Here is a 10218-nt window from a genome sequence, read left to right as displayed (position 1 = left end):
GAGGGGGAGGCAGACAACAAACTGAAATTCTTCATCAGTTAGTGATAAGTTCTATGCAGAGAATTAATATAAGGTATTGTAAAGGAGAGTGACTCACTGGGTGTTTTAGATTGGCTACGGGAATCATCTCTAATGATGTCCCTCAGTGATATTTAAGCTGAGACCCGAATAACTGAAAGGAGTTAGCCATGAGAAGATCTGAGGAGGAGCAACCCAAACGGAGGGAAAGCAGGTGCAAAGCCCCTAAGGCAGGAAGAAAGTCAGTGTTTTGAAGCAGCAAAAAAGAAAACCAGAGTGACTGGAGCATGATGACTGAGGGAAGAATGGAGGGGATTGTACCGGAGTGAGAACTGATCGTGTGGAATCTTCCAGGCTTTGGTAAGGAGTTTGAATATTCTTCTAAGTATGATGGGAAGCTGTATTAGTTAGAATTAGGTCCTATGACAGAAAACCTCAAATAACTGGGACTTAAACAAAATGAAGTTTATTTCTTTCTCATGTAGAAATCTAGGTAGGCATTTCAGGGCTGGTGGGTTGCTCCACCATGACAGGGACCCGGGCTTCTTCTATCTTGTTGCTCACAGGGCATTACCTCCACTCCCAAGTTCACCTTGGGATCTGTTCCAGCTTCAGCCATCATACCTGCTACATGTCTTTTTAAAGACATGCCAGGAGACTGCACACAACTTCATTGGCTCTCACTGGTCAGAACTTGGTCACATGACCACACTAAGTGCAAGGAGGAACTCTGGAAAATATGTTCTTTATTTTGGGCTTCTATGTGCTCACCTAAATTTCAGAAGTTCCATTATTGAGGCAGAAAGAAAGAAAGAAAGAAAGGACATAAAGATAAACTACATAAACTACAGTCTCTGCCACAGAAATCATTGGAAGAATTGTAGCAGGAGCAAGCCATGATCTGATTTTCAGTTCTGAGAAAAAAAAATCATTCTGTTTACAATAGGGGAAATGGTTATAGGTGGGGAAGGTTGGAATCAGGGCAATTAAGAAGTGAGTTCAGCAGTCCAGGTGATGGTGGCATAGATGGATATACCAGGGCGGCAGGAGTGAGTTGGAGAGAAATGGGTTGGTTCTGGGAATGTTTTGGAGGTAAAATCCATAGGATTTGTTCATGGATTACATGTGGAGGTAAGGGAAAGAGGAATCCCTGGCAACCTCGCTAGAGAAGCATTGTCCAACAGAACTCTCTGTGCTGGTGGAAATGCTCTGTATCTGACTGTCCAATATGGCAGCTACTGGCTATCAAGCACTTCAAATGTGACTAGTAAAACTGCAAACCTGACATTTTCATTTAATTTAATTTTAATTAATTTAAATTTAAATTTAAATAGCCACATGTAGTTAGAGGCTACCATATTGGGCATAGCAGCTCTAGATTTTTGTTTTGAGCAACTGGTTGTCTTATGGTGTCATTTATTGAAAAAAGGGAGACTGTAGCAGGAGCAGGTTAGGGGATGCTGATAGACAGAAATTGGTAGCTTTGCCTTGGACATGTTGGTTTGAGATCCTTGTGAGGCCTCCAAAGAGCTGATCAAATAGGCAGATAGATATATAGTCTGGATTTGCAGGTGAGGCCAGAGCTGGAAATGTAGGTGAAGGAGTCATCAGTATATAGGAGTTATTTAAAGCCACAGAATTGGATGCGTTTGTTTAGGTACAGCATATAGACAGAAGCGGGCCCAGAACTATGCCCTGGACACCCCAATGTGTAGTTTGTTATCACAGGCACAAAGTACTTCAGTGACCCCAAAAGGAGGCAACGTCAAGTCACCTTCAGATAAGACAGATGTGACATCTCAGGCCACTTTAAATGTTCCTTCTAAGTTTCAGAGTTCACTGTCTCAAAGTGCTGCCCATTCCTCCTCTATTTCTTGGTAGCCAAAAGTTATTTCTTACTGTTCTGAAACCTGGGACAAATTGGTAGACTTAGCTACCACCAAACCCTGATATGTACAATAGTGGGGGAGGAAAATTGATACATTAATATGGATTTTGATGGTTTTCTGTTAATTTGTGCCTCTGGGTGTGGCGATGCCCAGCAAAAGGAGGCAACCACCTCTGCCTCTCCCTGGCCCTATCAGGGACTAACAACCCTACTTCCCCTTTATAATCAGGGTCGCACAGCTAGTACAGGAACACCCTTTGCTGCAATTGTCCTAGAGGGAGGAGGAATTCCAAAAGGCCAGGTGGAACCCTTACTGAGTTCCCTGATGACAGCACCTCATCTTGGACAGTTACACCCACAGAGCATGAGTGGTTTGGGGTATGGGAAGCATACCATTATCTTTTGAAAGCGAAAATACTAAGAGCTGCCACCCTCCACCCCCCACCCCAGCCCTCTGTATTGGCCGAGGGAGAACTGACACTGCATTTCAGTCACTGTTTGAGATCACATGTCACTTTCTACCAGAAAGTGTCCCAGCCTCACAGGTGCAGTCTCTTGGATACTGCCAGATCTGTTTTCAGAACACCATTTCATTGTTCTGTAAGGCCAGCTGCTTCTGGTGGATGGGAAATATGATAACGGCCCATGGCTTGCCAACTGTCTCATTCCTGTCCCTGGGAAGTGAGCTCCTTGGTTGGAGACAGTTTTGTCTGTGTTCTGTAAAGTCAGTAATTCCAAGAGTGGCAAAACAGAGGCATGACCTGTGGGGAAAGAAAACCCAAATACAGAATAAATGTTCCTTCCAGAGTGTATAATTCACCACACCCTCTGTGAAAGAAGGGACCCGATAGAGTTGACCTGCTACGACATTCCTGACAGGTGCCCAAGAAGTCTGGTGGTCCATTAGGGCTTCAGGACTATGTCCAGCTTCCTACTGAATTAACTTACTGTTTATTTATTTTTTTTTAAACATTTATTTATTTTTGAGACAGAAAGGGACAGAGCATGAGCAGGGGAGGGGCAGAGAGAGAGAGGGAGACACAGAATCTGAAACAGGCTCCAGGCTCTGAGCTGTCAGCACAGGGCCCGACATGGGGCTTGAACTCACGGACCGCAAGATCATGACCTGAGCCAAAGTCAGACGCTTAACTGACTGAGCCACCCAGGTGCCCCTTAACTTACTGTTTATAATACTTTTTTTCCAGTTGATTTTCTTCATTTTTCCAGATAGAGATCACGTTAACTTCAAATAAGGATAGTTTTAGCTTCTCCTGGTTTTTTTTTTTTTTTTTTTTTGGTCCCCAATTACTTTCTTTTGTCTAATTAAGTTGTTTGAGCATCTAGAACTAGTTAGATACTAGTAGACATCTTTTCTTCTACTATAAGGAGAGAAATATCAGAAGGAACTCTACAACCAAGTGGTAGTTTCTCTGGCTATGACTGTCTGCCTGGGGTCTGGTGGTCCTTCTCATTTACTAATTAGAGTTTTAATTGGCATGAACTAGGACAAGGCATGGGAACCTTACAAAGGGGTCTTAACAAAATATCACCTCTGTCTTTTGATGTACTATGGGAAAGGCTGGGGGCTAACAGGTGGCCCATAAGCAGAATTCGTGAGGATGCTCACTGATGCCTGCAGAGTGAGGAGGGAACACATCCGGTCCAGCAGGCAGAGGAGAAGCAAGGCCCCATGGAGACATATACACCAGTTAACATCTTAAAATTATTTACTTTAATGGGAGTATATCTTTATTTCTCCATACGTCTTGATGTTGACTTTTTGGCTAACATAAATTGTATTTTATCATATTGAAGAAGCATCCAGGGGCGTCTGGCTGGTTTAGTTGGTACAGCGGGCAACTCTTGATCTCAGGGTTGTGGGTCTGAGCCCCACATTGGGTGTAGCGCTTACTTAAAAAAAATCTTAAAAAAAAAAAAAAGAGGGGCGCCTGGGTGGCTCAGTCGGTTAAGTGGCCGACTTCGGCTCAGGTCATGATCTCACGGTCCGTGAGTTCGAGCCCCGCGTCGGGCTCTGTGCTGACAGCCCAGAGCCTGGAGCCTGTTTCCGATTCTGTGTCTCCCTCTCTCTGACCCTCCCCCATTCATGCTCTCTCTCTGTCTCAAAAATAAATAAACGTTAAAAAAAATTAAAAAAAAAAGAAGCATCCGTCTTTTCCCATTTAATCTAGTAATTTGGCTGTGTTTCATTTTCTAACTTAATTTCTGATTGTTTCTATTAATTTATCTCTTCTACCCCCTTTGGTTTATTTTGTTATTCTTTATCTAATTTCTTGAGTTATATGCTTACTTATTGTAATTTTTTATTAGAGACAAAAATATTTCATGAGTACTGTCTTACTTGTACCTCATAAATGCTGATATGTTGTACTTATTTTTTTTTAATTTTTAAAATGTTTATTTATTTTAGAGAGAGAGCACAAGCGGAGAGAGAGGAGACATAAAATCTGAAGCAGGCTCCAGGCTCTGAGCTGTCAGTGCAGAGCCAGACACAGGGCTCGAACCCATGAACAGTGATATGACCTGAGCCAAGGTTGGTCACTTAACCGACCGAACCACCCAGGTACCCCTATTATTTTAAAGTATTTTGTATTCTTATATGTATTTCTTTTTAAAATTTTTTTTTAATGTTTATTTATTTTTGAGAAAGATCATGAGCAGGGGAGGGACAGAGAGAGAGGGAGACACAGAATCTGAAGCAGGCTCCGGGTCAGAGCTATCAACACAGAGCCTGATGTAGACTCGAACTCACAAACTGTGAGATCGTGACTTGAGCCAAAGTCGGACACTCAACCAACTGAGTCATCCAGGCGCCTCTTGTATTTCTTTATTGGCTCATGAGTTTCTTTTAAAAGGGAATAATAAAAAAATATTCAGGTGATAGGGACATTTTCCCCCTTTAGTTTAATTAATTAATTAATTAGTTAATTAAATTTTAGAGAGAGGGAGAGAGTGTGCATGAGGCAGGGAGAGGAGCAGAAGGAGAGAGAGAGAATCTTAAGCAGGTTCCGTAGGGCCTGACTTGGGGCTCGATCTCACAACCCCAGGATCATGACCTGAGCTGAAATCAAGAGTCAGACGCTCAACCAACTGGACCACTCAAGCAACCCCCTTAGTTTTAATATTAATGTGTAGTTATATTACATAGTGATCAGAGAATGATGCACATATTAGTTCTATTTTTTGTGACTTAATGAAACTTTCTTTGAAACCTAATATATAGCTAACTTCTGTGAATTTTCTCATTGGGTATTGAAACTGGATGTGTTTCATAATGAGATCTACCATATTAATTATGTCATCGAAGTCATTCAACTCCTTACTTTCTTGTAGAGGCTTTCATAGTGCAAAGTCCTTCCTTTACTTTGCTACCCCAGACAGAGACTTCCCCATGCAATGGCTTTCCTGATTGTCATTCACCTCACTTCTTCTGCTTCTCAGAGCTAGACTAGGTCCAGGAAGCTTCTGCCCCTCTGCTTACTCAATTCACCATCCCAGACACCTGAGACACACTCTGAGGTGGCTTTTTTGCTCCATGGTTTGCCGCTTCACCTTTCAAGAAATGTATTGCTGGCTCTTTTTGAGATCTGGAATAACAGTGACTTGCCACCTGTCCTTCCACATGCACCTCTGCTAGAACTCCACTACTTATGGCAGTGTTTCCACCTGCATTTCTAATTCTCCCCATTGCTCTTGGATTGTTGCAAGAAGGTAAAGGGGAAATGCTGGTTTTATGCTTCCATCTTCAAAATGGGACTTTCCATGGGCTTTTTATATAATAATTCTGCGTCTCCTTCTGGGTGGTACCATATACCACATAGAACCATCTGTAGATCTGGCCAGAATCATTTACCCTTGCTTAATTAATCATAGGTGGGCTCCCTCCCATGGGCTAATGTTGAGGATGAGGAACAATGTGGCAAGTAAAAGAATGCTTGACTGGGGAAGTGGGAAGGGTACAAAGACAGAAACAACATACTCAAGTAATTTAGGCATTCAGGATTTGAAATTTACTGAATAGCGGAAAGCTTCTGGATTGCCCATTTTTGATGTGAGGTAGAGTTCAGGTTTCATGGTAACTTTTCATCCCAGATATTTATACCAGATTTCAGAAGCAACAAGCTAGGGGATGTTTCCTGACAAGAGAATAGTTATATGTTGAAATGTGGTCTTGCTTCAAAACCCCAGGGGCCCCCCACTGTGACTCTCTGTAGGGCATGCCAGTGGTTTGGTCAACTAGACACCTCCAGCACCACTGGGTTGGCAAGGACACAAGGGCATCCTGCTCTGCAGCCTAATTTCACAACTTCCTTTTTCTTCTTCTTCTTCTCACTCAAATGGACATTTTTTCAGGCTAACAATTAAGTGAGCCAAAGAAGGACTCCTCAGTAGGGTTGTTCTACGCATGTTGGACATGGACCCTTCCATGCCCACAGATTCTTTTAAGGAAATCAACCAGTCTTCCCCTAGCCCACACTGAGTGGGTAACCCACTGTAGCAGTAGAATGGTCCCCGGTCACAACTGATTGGAGGGTAAGAAGACCCATGATCCTAAGACAGGCAAATTATACCATGGCCTGTGGCCTTTAAAACTGTCTGATGTGAAGAGACACGCAAGGAGACTTCTGCCTCTGATGGAATAACAGGGACTGCATTCACCCTCCTGTGTTAAACAATTTAAAAATGAGCGAAATATACAAAACAGTCATTTTCAGACATTGGGCAATGGGTAGGCACAGGACAGTGATCTCTGAGAAGAGGGAAAAGAATGAGGTGAGTCCTACAATTGCTCCAGCATGCTGCCTGGAGAGAATTCCCAGTCTGCAGTGCAAAGAGGACAATCCATGCAGAGACCACCTAGAATTGAGAAGATAGAACTGAGACCAAGAGAGCTCGAGTTTACAGGACAAAATGTTGCAGGGAGAGCTGCAGAGACAGAGAAAGAGCCCCTAAGATCTTTAGAGCACTAATCCCAACTCTTGAGCTGACTACTTATCATCATATGTATATGAAGAAATTACTCAAGACTGGATAATGAACTACCTGAAAGGAACAAGTGAAATGATTTCTGGAGATTGCACAAGCCTGGCAATAGTTCACATTCCTAACAGCCAGAATGGAGAAATCTCATAATACACAAGACATTGAGAATACTCCAAAGGGTATTGCCTAGCAGGAGAGCTAGAGTAGCCCTAGACTAAATGCTGCTTTTGTCCTCGGTAACAAAAGTCACAAACTATCTCCAAATAGCTTAGTTACATCCCAACAAGCAGGTCCAAGATAGTTAAAGGACCACAAAGAAATCCAGCACCCAAATGTAAAATTCACAATGTCTGGCCTCCAATAAAAAAAAACATAGATGCAAAGAAGCAGGAAAATATGACCCATGGTGTGGTGAGAAACCCTTGGAAAGCAAAATATGAAAAACTCAGAAGAGGTAAAGTTCATGAAATCTCCTAAAAAGTAGTTCAAAATTAGATGGGAAGAAAATATGAGATAATGAAAGGAACAGTCCCAAGAAATCCAATATATGAATAATAGATCTTACAGAAAGAGAGAAGAGAAAAAAATGGAGGGAAGAGTATCACTGAAAATTTTTTAGAAAATTTCCCAGAATGTAAGGGCATGAGTTTCTAGACATAAAGGACCTATCAAGTGTCCCAGCATAATTAAGAACAACTAAGAACCTCACCAAGGCACATTCTTGTGAACTTTAGAATTGAAGAGATAAAAAAAAAAAAAAAAAAAAAAAAAAAAAAAAAAAAGAACCATATAAGTTTCTAATGGTCAAATGATCCAAATTAGAACTTATAATAGAAACTCTGGAAGCTAGAAGGCATTAGAATTCTGTAGGAAAATGATTTCCAACCTGCAATTTCATACACAGCCAACATGCAATTATGAATTACTCTAGAATAAAGATATTTTCATTAATGTCAGTTTAGATGCAAGTGACAGAAAACCTAAACAATAGTTACAATTTTTTTTCTCTTTCACATAAAAATACAGGTCACTAGAGTGGCTTTGTTCCATGCAACCCAGTTTCATTCCAGTCCCCACTCTGCCATGCCCAGGGTATGGCTCTCAGCCTCATGGTCCAGGATGGTTGCATCCTCCAGATGGAGGAAGGGAAGATGAAGAAGGAACAAGGGACATTTGTCCTCTATTTCTTCAGGAACTTTCTCAGAAGCTGCCAAATAACACTTCTGCTTACATCCCTTTGGTCAGAATTTGGTCACATGGCTATTCCTAGCTGCAAGGGAAGCTAGAAAATGTAAAAATATAGACTTTATTTTGGATGATCTTGTGCCCAGCTAAAACCTCTATTACTATGGAAAAATAGAAGACAGACATGGGTGGAAGGAATCGCAGTTTCTGCTACACAGTCTTGAATGTTTACTGAGCACTCTCTCAGAAGTTACTGGTAGAGTATACTACTGAAGTGAAGGGATTAAGCAAGAAGGAGGAAGACTTGGGATCCATGAATGAAGATATCCAACACCAGAAAGGTAAAGGGAGTCCCAAGGGTGCTGGTGAAGGGAGATTGCAAGACAACAGCTGTGCGGAGGCCTACACAGCAGCCAGACCAGAGTGGAGAAGGTCAGAAGGTTGTAGGAAGGATTTCTTTAGGACAATGAAACTGATAGAAGACTTAATAATTTCCCTTCACCTGTCAGGCACAGCAACACACCTTTATTTTTGTGACAGTCTACTCCATATGTTTGAAAATAATGAAAAGACATTTATACATCAGGGGTTCCGTTAAGAATAAATACCTAGAGGGGCGCCTGGGTGGCGCAGTCGGTTAAGCGTCCGACTTCAGCCAGGTCACGATCTCGCGGTCCGTGAGTTCGAGCCCCGCGTCAGGCTCTGGGCTGACGGCTCGGAGCCTGGAGCCTGTTTCCGATTCTGTGTCTCCCTCTCTCTCTGCCCCTCCCCCGTTCATGCTCTGTCTCTCTCTGTCCCAAAAATAAATAATAAAAAAATAAAAAAATAAAAAAATAAAATAAAAAAAAAGAATAAATACCTAGAAAACTATGCAAACAAAAAAGACAAGGCAATTATTAACTCCAAGGAAAACAAATGGAAAAATAATAACATTATAACATATGGCTCAATCGTGAATAGATTTACATAGCTATAAAAATATAACTCTAAATATCTTTCTAACTACATAACAAATGTATATTCAGAGGATAGTGACAGGGGAAGTGTGTGTGTGTGTGACTAGGAAATGAAAGCTAGATCTTACTGTGCACAGTGCTAAGTTAATAGGTCATGGGAAAACTGAAAAATATCAGTAATTCAAAATATAACCAATTATTTGGAAATATGGAGATAAATACCAGATACCAAAATAATCATCTGTAACAACTAAAAAAGTGCTTACTTCTGAGGAGCTAGAAATAGAGAAGGATTAAAAGAGGTCTTCTTTTTTTTTCCTTTTTTTTTTTAATTTGAGAGAGAGAGAGAGAGAAGGAGTGGGGGAGAGGGGCAGAGAGAGAAAGAGAGAGAACCTCCAGCAGGCTCCATGTTCAGCACAGAGCCCGATGAGGGGCTCGATTCCACAACACTGGGAACATGACCTGAGCTGAAATCAAGAGTGGGATGCTCAACTGACTCAGCCACCCAAGTGCACCTATTTTTTTCTAACAAGGCTTTGGAAGTATTTAACTTTTTAAATTATGTACATGTCAAACTTTATTAAAAATAAAAACATTTAAAAAAAAAGAAAAGGCAATTAGATTCTCTTTCTTGGGGTTTTCAGGTGAGAAATGTGGAATCAGATGGAAGGAGACCAACACTAACTGGGGTGGTAGATAGTGGGTAAGCCACATAAACCATCTGGGATAGAAGTAAATCCATAAATTCCTATTCCTAGAGTTTTTCTGGATCCAGAACTTCCTTGAGTTTCAACCTGCACTAAGCCTGACCCCACTATAGCCTCAGATCGAGGATAGTTGGTCTGTCTCAACTATTTCCCTTGCTTGAACTCCACCGAGTGAATGTTTGTTTCTTGCAGTAGAAAAAGTCGTGTTAGAATAGAGTTATGTGCTGCTTTCAAAACTCCTTATAGTTGAAAGGGTATAAAATGTAGCAACTTGCTCTTTATTTCCTCCCGCTTCCCTTCACTTCAAAGGAGATATTCCACTGTACTTTATTCCAGTGGTCTCCTAAGAACTTCACTAATATGGCAGGTCCTCGTATTTCTTTGGGTTTTACCTCACACCCCCATTGCCTTCATGTCTCAGCAGGATACCAAAAGATTCATGCTACTTCCTAATGTTCAAGGC

Source organism: Panthera onca, chromosome E3 (genome assembly GCF_046562875.1).
Source record: "Panthera onca isolate mPanOnc1 chromosome E3, mPanOnc1 haplotype 2, whole genome shotgun sequence".
NCBI classification, from domain to species: domain Eukaryota; kingdom Metazoa; phylum Chordata; class Mammalia; order Carnivora; family Felidae; genus Panthera; species Panthera onca.
The sequence above is the reverse complement of the archived record's forward strand: the minus strand, read 5'-3'. Positions refer to the sequence as shown.